The sequence below is a fragment of the Marmota flaviventris genome, chromosome X, assembly GCF_047511675.1.
Source record: "Marmota flaviventris isolate mMarFla1 chromosome X, mMarFla1.hap1, whole genome shotgun sequence".
NCBI lineage: Eukaryota > Metazoa > Chordata > Mammalia > Rodentia > Sciuridae > Marmota > Marmota flaviventris.
Window position 1 is genome coordinate 79,272,453 of NC_092518.1, and position 8,024 is coordinate 79,280,476.

The 8,024-nt window shown below is 33.2% G+C and overlaps 1 non-coding gene across 1 annotated transcript; it reads left to right on the forward strand.

The window, feature by feature from the left end:
* Positions 1 to 3,977: 3,977 nt before the first annotated feature.
* Positions 3,978 to 4,138, forward strand: LOC114092479 (U1 spliceosomal RNA). The gene has a single exon (XR_003582740.1). It is a non-coding gene; the product is annotated as a U1 spliceosomal RNA (small nuclear RNA).
* Positions 4,139 to 8,024: the final 3,886 nt, after the last annotated feature.

Genomic DNA, 8,024 nt, shown 5'->3' on the forward strand with positions numbered 1-8,024 from the left:
ATTTTAAAAAATGGTCATATTATAAGACACCTCAGATTATTTAAAAAAGATGTTAGTCAAGAGGGAAAGGAAAATTTAATCCTTCATTCAGCATGTGCTATGGACATAGCAAGTTTGTGCCCTGCCCCAATTCATATGTTGAAATCCTAATTCCCAAAGTGCTGATAACTTGAAGATGGAGCCATTGAGAGATGATTAGTTCACAGGAGTGGAACCTGTATGAATGGTGGCTTTTATTAGTGCTCTTACAAAAGAAACCCCACAGAGCTATCTTGGCATTTCCTCCATGTGTGGACACAGTGAGAGGGTGCTATCTTTGTATTGGGAAACAAGCCCTTACTGATTACTGAATCTACCTTTGCCTTGATCATGGACTTTCTAGCTAACAGAACTGCAAGAAATTAGTTTCTGTTGTTTATAACTTAAGTAGTATATGGCATTTTGTTATATCAGCCTGAATGAGCAAGATAGTATGTGAACTTATGAACTTTATGCACAGTTAATAAAACTAGCTTTAATTACCAACTTGGCTATAGAAATTATAGATGATAAGGTCATTCTTCTCATGAAAGCAGATCTTATACATTAGACACTTAAGTAAGGTACACAGGGTTTAAGGGAGTGTGAAAGTCTCCAAAGTTCATCTTAATCATCATCTTTTTTTTCCTTCATTTTTAACTTCCTCATTTTGGGAACCCTTGTACAAAAAAATACAATATTTCTTTGTTATTTTCCATATCTGATATAAAGTGGAGATTGGTACAAAATACTCAAAATGCACTCACAAACTTAATTAAGTAGATACTCTTTTTATTACACACTTAATGATAATGAAATTTCATTGGAAAGCTAGGAAAATGATTTTCAATTTTACTTGTCTGTTCATTAAATATAATGTCAGTTGAGGAAAAGAATGTATTGTTGTATTAATGAGGAAAAGACTGTACTGTTGTGTTAATAACTCATGAATGCTTCCTTTAAGACTACTTGTCATCTTGAATGGATTTAGCATACCATTGAAAAAATGTCCTGGAAAATATCTAATATGTCAGATATTTTAATCCTTTATTAATTTAACTTGGTCCCATTGGCCTAAGCTTCTAAATTTCTTAGATTTCCCATTAGAACAAGTTTGGAATATGGAAAATAAAATTAATAATAAATCTTAATTATTACTATTCAGTGAAACTAGAGTAATTTATTCTAAATATAAAATATGTAACTAATAATATAAATGTTATTTCAAAATAAATTCATCATAACCTTTTGTGCCTGAAAAACATAACATATACATTATTTAATCTGACAATTAACCAGACAATGGAGTAGGGACAGATTAGCTAAATATCTAGAATGAAGGTGTCAACTCTCACTCAAATATTAGAATATCTTTGGAGGTCATGGTTGAACTCACAGAGATCAGTAGAAGTAGAAAAAATGAATTAAACCAGATAAAATTTTAGAAATTGTTGAGAGCCACAGCCGAAGGGGCCCCAGCAAACTTCCAGCTGCCAGCAAACTTCCAGCTGCCGGCTGATGATTGGCTCACAGCGGCCCCAGCAACATCTAGCTGATTGGCTCCTTGGCCCCAGCAACATCTAGCTGATTGGCTCCTCTGCGGTGATGCTCATTGGGCTGTTTCCCTGCCCTTTCAGACCACGGAGCTGCTCATTGGGGGACTTTTTTGGCTCCGCCCACGTGACCCAGCCAATCGGCCTCAAGAGCAGGAGGATTGTGGGAGGTGGAGAGAAGCTTGTGTGGGAGAGAGAAGCTTGTGGAAAGCCGGTGGTGGCAGTTGAGGCTCTGAGGGTTTTTCCTGAGAGGCTGTTTTGTTTGGCGTGTGTGGTTCTAAAAATAAAGTTAGTTTCTTTTGACAAGTGGCTCCTGATTGTGCCCAGCCAGACTGCGGCAAGAAATTCCATACTATTTTCAGAGATTGCATGATGGTCAGTTGGGGGCTGATCTGGAGATCCTAGTGAATTGTAAGATGTGCCTGTAATATTTGAATTTCTTTTGATAATCAGAGTGAACAGTTTCATTCTTATGATGAATTTCCTACAATATATGAAGCCACATATATTGTAGGAAAAAGAGATTAGTATCTTTATAGGTATTTTGTATAATATAGTACCAATTTCACCCTGTATAATAATGAATAAATAACTGAGGTAATAATTACATGGAGCATATTTTAATGACTATATTTCAGTGCTGTATTTCTTTCTCCTGTCTTTAAAATTATAATGACAATGAAAAGATCTATTTAAAACATAAACAATATTTCCCACAGTTATCCACTTCTATTTGTTATAAATGGGACTAATTTTCACTACATGTGAAAAATAAGTAAATTGATTTTAAAAGCCAGATTGCATTCATTTTGGTACCTATAATTTCTCCCCTGATCTCTATATTCTAACCATACTTAACACTGAAAAATAACCATTAATTCCTTGAATGATATCCAGCTTTCTTAACAGCATACCTTGATACTGGAAGATTTAACTTTTATGGTTATAATTAACCTAAAGAACCATAGCATGTAATGGTTTGTAATTTCACTGAATCATTAATTTGAATAGTGTGTTTTAAAGCTAGGATGAATAAAATTAGCAGGCAGCTCAGTACATAAATGCTGAGAAACACAAACAAACAGCAAAAACAATAGCAATAAAATCAACTTTCTACATCCAGAAGCTGGCCTGGTACTATCTCTTCTGTTTTGGTGTGACTACAAGTTTGCCGCACACTCACAACAAGCTCTACGTGTTCTCCCATTTAACATACACAATTTCATATATCATCAACATTAGATGATATCACTTTGTAACCATGCAAATAAAATCAAGACTACTCCATAATCATGGCAAAGTCCAGACAAAAACATGAACTGCTCAAGCCCAAATATACCAAAAGACTCCTCTTGGGGGTGTTAGTTTTCTACTGCTGCTATAGCAAAATCACCATAAACTTAGGCATTTTGTTATCTCAGTTCTGTAAGTCAGAAGTCCAGTACAGTACATTTCACAGGAGTCTTCTGCTCTGGACTTCACAATACTGAAACAGATGTTGACAGGACTGCATTTACTTCTAGAGGCTATGGGGAAATAATCTGCTTCCAAACTCACTCAAGTTTTTGGCAGAATTCAGTTTTGTCAGTTGTAGGACTGAGGTCCTTCTTTTCTTTGTTGACTGTCAGCTAGGGGCTTTTATTTACACCTAGATGTAGCTAGAATTCTTCTTCATGCTCATCACATGCCCTTATGTTTAGCAATGGTGAGTAGAGTTGTACTTCAGTTTTCTGATTTCTTCTCTGCCGCATTTTTCCAGCCTGATGATCTACCGAGGGTTCCCTGTTGGGTATTCAGCAGACCATTGATCATAAAGCATGTGTGGGGACAAGAGATGAGACTGGAGAGAGATCAACATAAAATGATTGTAAAGGAATTACTAAATATTTACACAGGGCCAGAAATAATACCTGTTCCCACAAGCCTGACTAGAAAATATCATAATGCATATAGCATTGAATAGCATACACAGAAGCATATTGCTTCAACATAGTGGGAAATTATTATCAATAGACTAAACTTCTCTTCTGGTCCAGTCTAAGAAATGTTAAAAGCAAGATGTAGAAGGACCAAACTGTTTCCAAGTAACTTCAAATTCAATTCACTTCTGAGCAAGTTTCAAGAATATTTTTAGGAATATAAATATATCCAAAATCCAACAGTAAAAAATTCACAATATTGTGCATCCAAAATTATTACCAGTAATGAAGAGAAGTAGGAAAATCAGACCCACCATGAAAAGAATAATCAATTGACAGAGAACTGATCAGTAGACAAGGCAATTAAAATTTTTTATAATTGTATTCATGTGTTAAAAAGTTAAGTAGCAACATAAAAGACATAGAAAAGATCCCAAAGCAAAATTTATAAAGGAAAATATAATGTCTGATAAAGAAATGCACTAGAATACTTACCTGGCAGGGAAGATACTATGATCACAAAGGATTTTTCCCAGGGCGAGGCATTTTCATTGCATTCTAGACAATCTGATCCCTGTGATTTCCTCAAATGTGGGAAACTCTACTGCATAATTTGTGATAGTGGGAACTGAGTTCATGCTCTCCTATATTGGATTAATGCAAAGCTAAGAAGAGCACAAGGGAATATCAGTGTACTTGAGCACCTAGCAATAGAAACTATGAAAAAAAAGATGCAGAAAAATAAAAATAAAATGAATATAGCATAAGTAAACTATGATACAACTTTAGGCAGCTTCCTGTGCATGGAATTGGAATTTTTGAAGAGCAAGAGAGGTGGAGACATGAAAAATGGTCACAGAAATAATACATGAAAATTTTCCAAAATTTATTAAAAGTATAAACCAACAAATATGCCAGAACTCCAAACAAGAACCATGAAGGCAACTACACCAAGGCAATTCATAATCAAATTGTTTAAAACCAGTGATAAAGAGGAAATCTTAAAAGCAGCCAGAGGAAAATGACATGTGTGTACAGATGAATAATAATAAAGATGACATCATATTTCCTATTGGGAACAGTTCTACTAAAAGACTGTGGAGCAACCTCCTTAAAGTGTGAAATAAAAAAAAAAAATTGTTGATCTAGAAATCTTTATCCAGGCAAAATCTTCTTTTTAATTTAAATGTTTTAAAGACTTTCTCTGGTATTCAAACTGAAAGGAGTCATCAACATCACCGGCAGGCTCAAATAAACAAATGCTAATGGAATATCTTTGAAGCAAAAGGAAAATAATGTCCAATGGAAATCTGGATCTATAAAAAAGGAATGAAGAACATTAAAAATGGTAACTATTGGGCTGGGGATGTGGCTCAAGTGGTAGTGCGCTCGCCTGGCATGCGTGCAGCCTGGGTTGGATCCTCAGCACCACATACAAACAAAGATGTTGTGTCTGCAGAAAAAACTAAAAAATAATAATAAAAAATTCTCTCTCTCTCTCTTTAAAAAAATGGTAACTATAAGTTGGGTATGGTGCTGCCTGTTATCCCAGCATCTCAGGAGGCTGAGGCAGGAGGATCATAAATTCAAATCCAGCTTCAGCAGTTTAGTGAGGTGCTAAACACCTCAGTGAGACCTTTTCTATAAATAAAATATAAAAAGAGTTGGGGAAGTGCCTCAGTGGTTAAAAGACGCTGGGTTCAATCCCTTGTACTAACCTTTATAAAAAATAACCATTTAAACAAAATAACTATTAAATTTGAGGCAAAAATAGCACAAAATTCAGGAGGGAAGAATTGGATATAAATTTTTTAAAGTTTTTCACACTATGTATGAGGCTGTATAGTGTCATTGAAAATATGTATTAAGAATTGAATTTGATGTCAACATACCTTATATACAAACAGAGATATGAAAAACTGTGGTATATATGTGTATTAAGAATTGTAATGCAAAAAAAGAGTACATGTATGATGGCATAATTTTTGTGTGAACATACTTTATATACACAGTTACAAAAAAGTTGAGCTGTAAATGGGTAATAATGAGTGTAAGGCATTCCACTATTGTTATGTATGAAAGAAAGAAAGAAAGAAAAAAAAGAAAGAAAGAAAGAAAGAAAATTGACTGAGGAGCTAAAGACAACTATTATAATTGTTAAAGTCAGACTAAAATAAACTATGTTTAGGAAGAAACTAAATAAATAATAAAAGTGAGTAATAAAAATAATAAAATAGTTTAAAATAAGAAAGAGGACTGGAAAAGGACAGAAAAAGATGCAATGAATAGAAAACAATTGAAAATTGATAGGCAAACATACCCACAATAATAAATGTATTAAATGTAGATATCTAAATGTCTTAAATTAAGAGGCAGAAACCATCAGATTGGAAAAAGAAAAGTATACTAAAAATTGAAGCAGATCAAGGAAATAAAAACCAGATAAAATGATAAATAAAACCAATGTAAAGAAAAGATGATTATTTGATAAAAATTAGTAACATTGAGAAATCTCCAGAAAGATTGATCGGAAAAAAAGGAGGAGAGAGAGAGATGGGAGGGTGGAGAGAGAGAGGGAGGGGGGGAGAGAGAGAGAGGGAGAGAGACAGAAGACATTCCTTAAAAACATCAGGAAGATGAAAGGTTACATCACTGTAAATTTTACAAAAATTAAAATGATATTTGGAAAAATATGGCTAACTTTATATCAATAGATACAAAAGCTTCAATGAAGTACATATATTTCTGTAAAGACACATATAATTAAAGTCTACTCAAGAAAAAGAAATAACCTCAATATTTACTTATTCATTAAATACATTAAAATTTTAGTGGAAATCCTTCTCACAAAGAAAGCTACAGGCCCAGCACATGTCTCTAGTGATATCTATAGAAAGAATTAATACTAATATTACACACCACTTTTAGCAAACTGAAGAGGAGAGAATACATTTCAATTCATTCTGGGAGGCTACCATTGCTGTGATACCCGTCAGGAAGCACATCAATATTCCTAGTGAATATACATGCAAAAATTCTAAACAATTTTCTATCAAATCCACTCTGAAAATATATAAAAACTATACTAAGACCAGTTAACATTTGAAAATCAATTAATGTTCCTCACCACATTAACAAGTGTAAAAGGATAAAGCACAGTATCATCTTTATATATGCAGAAAAAAAATATTTAGCAAAAATCTGACCACTTTTTATGATAAAAATACTCAATAAAGAATTAAAAGAAACTTTGTTGATCTGCAAAACTCAATTTTAATAATACACTATCTATAAAAAATAAACAATCAGAAATTCAATTTATAGTAATAGTAGCACTTCTGATAGCATCAAAAAGTCTGAAATAGGGCCACATCTTACCAAAGATTTGCAGACCTACCATGGCATATATAAAATTTTAACAAGGAAATTTAAATAAGACCTAATTATATAAAAGAGATGTGCTTTGGACTTGGTTTGTAACTCAGTGGTAGACCACTTGCTTAGCATGTGTGAGGCACTGGGTTCAATTCTCAGCACCACATGCAAATAAATACAATAAAGGCCCATCTACAACCACAATTTTTTTTTAAAAAAAAGAAGTGCCTTGTTTATGATTCAAAAGAGTCTATCTATATGATAGAATGTCAAATTTCCCAAAATATGTGGGATCTACTCAATCCTAAGCAAAACCCAAGCATAATTTTTTGGTGTAAATTTTACAACCCATTTAAAAATAACATACATGAAAATAATCGTAAAAAATGTATCAATGGAACATAATAAAAGTCCAAAGTAGACTTGCATATACCATAAAAAATGATTTTTGACAATGTTGCAAAATCTATTTAATGAATAAACAGTAATATTTCAACAAATAGAGCTGGAGCAATCTGATATCTATAGGTCAAATAAATTAACTTCAGTTTGAAACTAAAACCATAGGCCAAAATAAACCCAAAATGGATCACAGATGTAAATATAAATCCTAACACTATAAAACATATACATTTCAAGAAGACACCAAGGGCCTGGGGTTATAGCTTAGTGGCAGAGCACTTGCCTCTCCCATGTGAGGCACTGGGTTCGATCCTTAGCACATCATAAAAATAAATAAAACAAAGGTATTATGTCCATTGACAACTAAAAATATGTTTTAAAAAAGACACCAAAATATTCATGGATTGGAAGAATTACCATTGTTAAATGGACCATACCACCCAAAGCAATCTATAGGTTAAAAGCAATCCTCATCCAAACATTAATTATATTCTTCCCAGACAGGCAAAATATAATCCTAAAATTCATACGGTACCATAGAAACAAACAAACAAACAACACAAAACACCAGAATAGACAAAGCAATCCTGAGAAGAAAAAATAAAACTGAAGGCATCACAAAACCTGACTGTAAAACATGCTATAGAATTGTAGTAAACAAAATAGCATGAGACAGGTTTAAAAACTGAAACAGAACAATGGTACAGAATACAGAACCCATAAAATTAATATACATACATATAGTCAGCTGAATTTT